This window comes from Montipora capricornis, chromosome 7, assembly GCF_036669925.1.
Source record: "Montipora capricornis isolate CH-2021 chromosome 7, ASM3666992v2, whole genome shotgun sequence".
NCBI classification, from domain to species: Eukaryota; Metazoa; Cnidaria; class Anthozoa; order Scleractinia; family Acroporidae; genus Montipora; species Montipora capricornis.
The window spans coordinates 1,267,853-1,274,892 of NC_090889.1; the positions used below are offsets into that span (position 1 = coordinate 1,267,853).

At 43.0% G+C, this 7,040-nt stretch overlaps 1 pseudogene; it reads right to left on the bottom strand.

The window, feature by feature from the left end:
• Positions 1-4,081: 4,081 nt before the first annotated feature.
• Positions 4,082-5,411, bottom strand: LOC138055278 (uncharacterized protein F54H12.2-like; annotated as a pseudogene).
• Positions 5,412-7,040: the final 1,629 nt, after the last annotated feature.

Here is a 7,040-nt window from a genome sequence, read left to right on the forward strand (position 1 = left end):
TCGAACTTGATCTCTCAGAGCCTGCCTCTCCGCAGCGCGAATTCTCTTGTCGTCGTCCTCGCTCAATGAGACGGGATTAGATTCGTAGTGTTTAACGGTCAACCAACCGGCCTAGGACGAATCCGCGATCCGTATCTTGCGATTACGTTCCTGTAATAGTTCTACGGTTTCGTTAAGAATCGAAAACGCCTCAGACTCGGGAGGTAGATCGGCCAAATGATCCTTAAGTGAAACAAGCTTGGCTAACACTTCAGTAGTTGTATCGGCTTTTTCAGACCGGATTTGACAGGTAGTCATCAAATGACGTCATCAATCAAAAGACAAAAGAAGGGGGCGTGCATAAATTAGGGGCATGTTGGGGCATGACGCAATGTGTCGGTTTTATCCCTCACACGTGAAACAACAAGTGCGTAACCCTAAAACGTGAAACAACACGTGCATCCCAGGTCGTCGCATAAATTAGGGTTAGGTTAATCAGAAGGTCTCTTTTATTGAGAAAGTAAGCGAGATGTGTTTGCTTTGCCTGTGTTCTGTTTCCACCCAGCCATCCGTGTGGTAACGCTAATATATAGCGAAAAGAACAATGGGAAAGATAGGGAGCCAATGAGGTCAAGGTGATGCAATCACGGGCCAATGAGACACCGATGACGTCAGTTTACATTAACTTTCTGGGCTTGGGGTCACGTACCTACAAAGTGAAGTGAGAACCCTATTGTTTTGAAGCGAGTCAAACAGAATTTTAAAACACATACACAAAAGGTTTTACACGCCTGGACAAGTCCACAAACGCTTTGTTCTTTTTTAAACTAAATTTGCGTAGAGGCGATCGAAGCGTGAAGAAGGAAGAATATAGAAGAAAAAAAGTTGTTTTGTGTGGAAAAGAGGAGCATTCTCAACTCTTTTACGCTTTTTAAACAAACGTGAACTCCGTTGTTACAACCTTTTTTTTTTTTTTTTTTAAGGAAAGTTTTTTCTCAACCTCGCGCGTGAATGAAACACGGGTAAGAATACACAAAGACATCCTTCAGTGCACAGACACAAAGAAAGCCTACTCAACAGATTTGAATAAAACCTTTTCTGAAAACGCTTGAAAAAAACCTTTGGATTTTGAGAAGCGTTTTATACTGTGGTATGGTGAAGGGGGAGTTGGTTTCATATCGTATTTCAAAATACTTTTCACAATATTTGACGCAGTGAGCAAACAACAATATACATTTCAAACGCTTTATTAAATTATACTCTACATATAAATGATTGTTCTTCTACTATTTGACTATCGTAACCTTAAAACAAACATGTTGCGTTGCGCTTAAATAAATACTGTGACTCTGATCATGCAGTTCTGTTCAGACATACAGAATATGAAACATTCGAGACCGGACTAACTCGAACGAATTTTATTTGCAAAAGGCTATCGTTAAGTCAATAAATACACACCAACAAGCATTTCAAACTTTTTTACTGAATTAACAGAGAACGCTTATCACAATGTGTTATTTGCGAGAGATAGTTCTCTTTGTAATTCACTTGCATTCGCTGCATCATGATTGTTCTATTATGCATGCACTGTTTCAACGCTTTTTTGAGCGAAAATAAATCACACACGCGCAAATGAGAAAAGAAAAAAAATGTTGCTGTAATTCACTTGCATTCGCTGCATCATTAGTGTTCTATTATGCATGCACTATTTGAACCCGTTTAGAGCAACAATAAATAACACACGCGTAAATGAGAGATGAAAAAATGTAATTCATTTGTGTTCGCTCCATCATTATTGTTCAGTAAGGTTCCCACTTTGTATTACTCCTTAATCGGGCAACCATAGGTGTTCTCGCCCTGTAGGACCTTTTAATAACCCTCTTCTCCGTGGAATCTGGGGCGTTTCAAAGATCCAAGGATCTGTTTCCTTTTCGATAGGAGAAGGTGGTGTTTCTATCCTGACAGGAATTTTGGATGGACCAGCGGGTGTGGTTGGAAGTTTCCTGTGTGCTGTCTTTTTGGGTTGTATCTCGGATATCATTGGAGAATGGTTTGGAGTGGGCGCATTTGGAGTTGTTGTCGCTGTCCCTGCAGGTTTCGTCTTTGTTTCGCTCTTCATTTGTTTCGACAATCCTTGGTACCGTTGTAATAGTTGATCCAATAAGGCCACTTTTTGATCCTCGGGCAAAGTAGAATCCGTGATATGTTTCATGTCTTGATCCAAGCGCGTCAAGGTCGTGAGTTGCGGAGGTGAGGTTAAGCGATGTTCTGTCTCAAGGCTTTGCAATAAATGCTCTGGAACCAACATCATCTTTTGTACGTGTTTCATTTTAGCACTTTACCCAATAAATCCAAAGCGAACGGTGCAATCAAAGAGGCGAGAGCTGGCAGGAATCCTCCTTGCTGATTGAGAACTTCTTTTTTCTTCTTCAGACTAGGTGTCTTGCGAGTCAAATACAGGAGTTTCGACTTGTGTGGTTTCAAGCGTTTAAATGATGAACTTGGAACCATAATGTTCCCTTTAAGTAGATTAAGAGCGACTTCACTGATGGCTTCTATTTGTCCCTTACTAGCGTGAGATATCATCTCTTTCCGCTGTTTCCCTCTGCTTGTAAAACAAGTGCAGAGAAAGGGTAAATGTTGATTGACTTTGGAAGCCTTGACGAGTTCTTGTTTTCTTTTCTCGGTAGCTTTTGAAATCTTTCTAGAACGCAAAGTCATGTCACCACCACTTTGATTGTTTACTGTCTCCTCGCGGTGCAACAGTTGCAAAGCCATGGCGTTAAATGAAATCTACCGGAAAGGGTTCATCGGTTTTATAGATTTTCTTTTTAACGTAAACAATGGGATATGAATGTGACTCTGGGAAGATCCTTGTTCGCAATCGTTGAATGTCCGGGGTTCGTGGATGTAAATCCATCATTAAGTATCCAAATGGTTGTGATGTAGCGTCTTTAAAACTCTCCCACAAAAACGGAACGCGACCAGAGAACGCCTGTTGTGCCAGTGTCCTCAACCCCAAAGTATCTCGAGGATTGTTAAAGGCAATGATGTAATGAGCATTAAGAGAAATGCTCCGGGAAAACTTTCCTGGGGGGAAAAGGTTTTGTGTCAAATAAATGCAGGTGACGTCACAATGATGGGACACTTTGGTGAACAAATCCAAAATGCGCTCGTCATCGCTACAGTTTCTCATGAGGTCATCTAACACGAGCAGACCAGGACGATGAGGGGGTGGAAATAAGGTGGGAATGTCGTCGGGAATACCCTCCATAAACGTGACTTCCTTTACCTGTTCCTTAAAACAATCTTGCCATTGACCGTAGCAATACACGATCTTGCGAATGGGGCGTTCAAATAAACAATCTGCGTGTTGAAGTATTTGGCGCGTAAATGTTGTTTTTCCGCATTGGCTGGGGCCAGAAATGATAATACTGCTGGGGCACTTGAATTGAGACATGTTCACAAGACGAAGCTTCAACGATTTGTGTACACGAGATAGAATTCCCACCCCTTTTACTAGCAAATACACACAAAAACAGCAACATTTTGTTTACTTTTCAACATGATTTTATTGCTTATGGACACAGCGAAATGACTTACAACCTTGTTGAAAGCAATCATTAACTTTAGGATAAATGACTGAATTAAAATAAGCGTGTACACTCCGTTCAACTTGTGCATCGTTCCACTGAGAATCATATCGTTTAAATTTAGCTTGAACAGTGTTCATATCAACATTCCGTGCTCGCCGAATGAGATAAAACAAACAATAACCTCCACAAACATCCGAGTTCAGTCCTTGCAGTGGTTTGTCGTTATAATAGGTAACTTCCCGTAGAATGTAGGTATCCATGTTGTAAGTTTCAGGAGGAAATCCGTAGCTGTCAAAGAATTCACTTTCACGAGGCGATTCAAAGTACATAGCCACCCAATGTGTCCCAGGTTGGTCATGAGGGTCCGTATTCGCGATGAGTCCGGCTGGGTAGGTGCTGATGACAGGTAGCCTATCCCTTGGAAATACGCCTTGCATCAGAGGTGCTAACACAAGGTCAGAAAGACAGGCTTGCCATAGTTCTTGGGTCGTATGCATGACGATGAACTAAGAGCCTTGTGACAAATCGTAGACCACGCGACGATTGCGATCAATTTCCAACTGATTCTGATATTCTGCGTAAACAATTAAATTCAGAACTGAGTTCGTCTGAGTTCCAAATTTCAGGTACAGGTTCACGTTACCCGTTCGATGAGGTATCAGATGATCGGGATGTCCACTTCCTGCCGGTGTCAAATCAAAACGGAACAAACCGTATCCGTTCTCCCAATCCACTCTATCAATGTCAAGCCCGTGCCCACAATTCATGTCTCCACTTCCTGAAAACAGCGTGTTGTAACCATCGATCTTTTTTCCACCCGTCAGATCCAGCGCAGAATAAGGCATTTCTTCTCCATTCACAGTCAGCCGAATGTCTTGCAGGTCAAACAGCTCAAAGTTGAAAGGATTTCCTGCAAGGTTTCCCGTTGAAAGCATCGTTCCGCACGAGCCCAAAAATGATGCACTGAGGAATGAAACCGTGGAATAGATCTGTCTCAGTGTGATTTAAGACTCCTTGAGGGATGATCCTTGCCTGCGTAGGGGTTCTGGTTAGGGTATAGATGGCTGGTAGCGGTGCGCTCCCTTTGTGACCTTGCATGATCTGTACATGTTCTAGTTTCACACTGTCTGCAACACGCACTGTGCGTATGCGAAGCGTACTAGACATGACCTTTAGTTTGCAGTTGTTTGGAGTCTCCCCAGCCATTAGAACAAAAGCATCGTTGTTCAGATCCACTTTGACTTTGATCTCCAAACCGTCAAGCAACAACTTGTCAATATTAAACACGTCACAAAGAGGTACTCCGACCAACCCAACTTCTGCGCCGTTGTTAGTAAATGTGGCTCTTCTATTCAGACCCTCATTACTTTCTGCTGTATTATCTACTTCATTCATGTGTCCAGCAGTGTCTTTGTAATACAGAGCTTTGATTAAGTACGATTTCTTGGCCTGTTCCGTAAAGTTCAATAAGGTCTTGATGTAAGCATTGTATGCTTGAGTGTCTGACTGTTCTGTTACCAGCGTTTTGTTGATCTTGATGGGAAACTGTTTGATGATGGAATGAAGGGCGTTGTTGACCAGAGTGTACTTCTTACCATCCCCTGTGGGCGATCCATCTTGTTTGGTAATCTTTACTACCAATCGCAGCTCTGTCTTGTTAATGTCAATGTAGTCAGCTAACGGTTTGATGACAAACTCGATGGGATTAGTTCCCGTTTGAACCGGTTCGTAATCGATCCATTTGCTGCTAACAATCGACACATCTGTCACAGGTACATCAAACAATTGTAAACTTGAATTCGCACCAGGGGCTGAGAGAGGGTGTGCTGATGCCATCTTTAATCAAAAATAGTCTTGAACGTTGAACGAGATGTTCTCCTTTTCTTGGTCCGTCCTTCACAGCGCCGCTTTGACGTATCCGCGCGCTTATATACTCTTTTTCCTCGACCTTGCTGTGTAATGTCATCAATGACCCCTGTGAGTAAATTTTTTCCAGCAGCTTTCGCTCTTGTCTTGGCAGCTTTCTTTAAAGGTTGACCATTGATCACGTCTTGGACAAGTTGCATTCCCGTTTCCAATCCAGTATCGAGCATTCGTTTTCCCACTTTTTTTGCTGTTGTTTTGAGAAAGGGAGTTGCTGAACGGAACAAGGACCGAAACATTCCACCTAAGCCGTTGCCCCCTTGACCATAAGGGTGCGTTCCTCCGTAGATACTAATGTCTCCTCCTTTACCGTGCTGCCTATAGGGTACAACATGTCGTCCATATGGGTAATATCGGTGGTTCATAGGTAATAACATGTTGTTATAGAATATCACGACGCCGAAAATGCAGGGTCACGCGTACGGCTCCAGAAGCAAATGGTATCAATTGACCTGTGTCTCCCCTTATATTGATCGCCACGGATGAAAACACAGTTGTACGGAGTCTATGGTAGGAGGGCACCTTGACCTCTTCTGTGATCATGTTCCCCGGCTGACCACGAGGAACGAGCATTCGAAGTAAGTTGGCTTGAGCATCTCCCACTACTTGAGACTCGATTAAATCGGAATACACGTAGATGGTTTGAAAAGCGTCTCTCGAGAGCAATCCCCATACCAATTCGTCTTTTCTGACAAGTGTTGTCGTTGTCCTCGCAAGAAGGACGCTGTGATCATCATTCTGTTGGACAAGGCCTCCGATTTGGTACAGCTGAGGAATATTATACTGATGGTTTAAGTACCCCAAGGCGCGAGCTAATGTCTTTGGTAGAATCACATACCAACCGGCTGGTAACTTCAACTCAAAGTAATCTTGTGCTTTCTCGTAAATGTAAAAACACTCGTTTCCTTCCAGACTCGTAATGGTCTTGTCACTCTTCAAATAAATGTCTCTCAATCGATTGTGTAGTCCCTTCGTCATACCGTGAATGACATCTTTGACCGTACGGTAAATGCCACTTGGTACAGGGATGTTCAATTTCCAGGGTTCAGGGCCAGTCTTACAAAGCAAAGTGTAGGACAATTGATTCTCACCTACGTTTTGCCAGGTGTAAGGGTAAATGATGCGTGTCATGGCCACCTCCCAGTCTTCACTTAGGTGTAGTTGACTTGGTAACTGCATCTTAAAATCGGCCGCCTTGTTTTCTGGATACTGAGTCAGACTTGCATCACTGGTCAGCACCATGTAAAAACTGTTGGTCATGTTGATCGACGGCGGAAATGTAAAACGACGCTGACGATACCGTCTAAAAATGCTGGCGTTTGACCGTATCCACTCGTTAAATATATTTCAATGGTCTGAAATATCTTTGTCCGCAAAGGTAGGTACACAATATGTTCTCTTTCTTCAAGGAGTGTTTCTCGAAAACTGCCCAGGGGTACCATCTCATGTAGGAGAGGTAAGCGCTTGTCACCCACCTGCCACGGTTCCACGAGATTGGTTTGAACTTGAACCAGTCTCTGCTTACACGAGCAAAGCGACAGC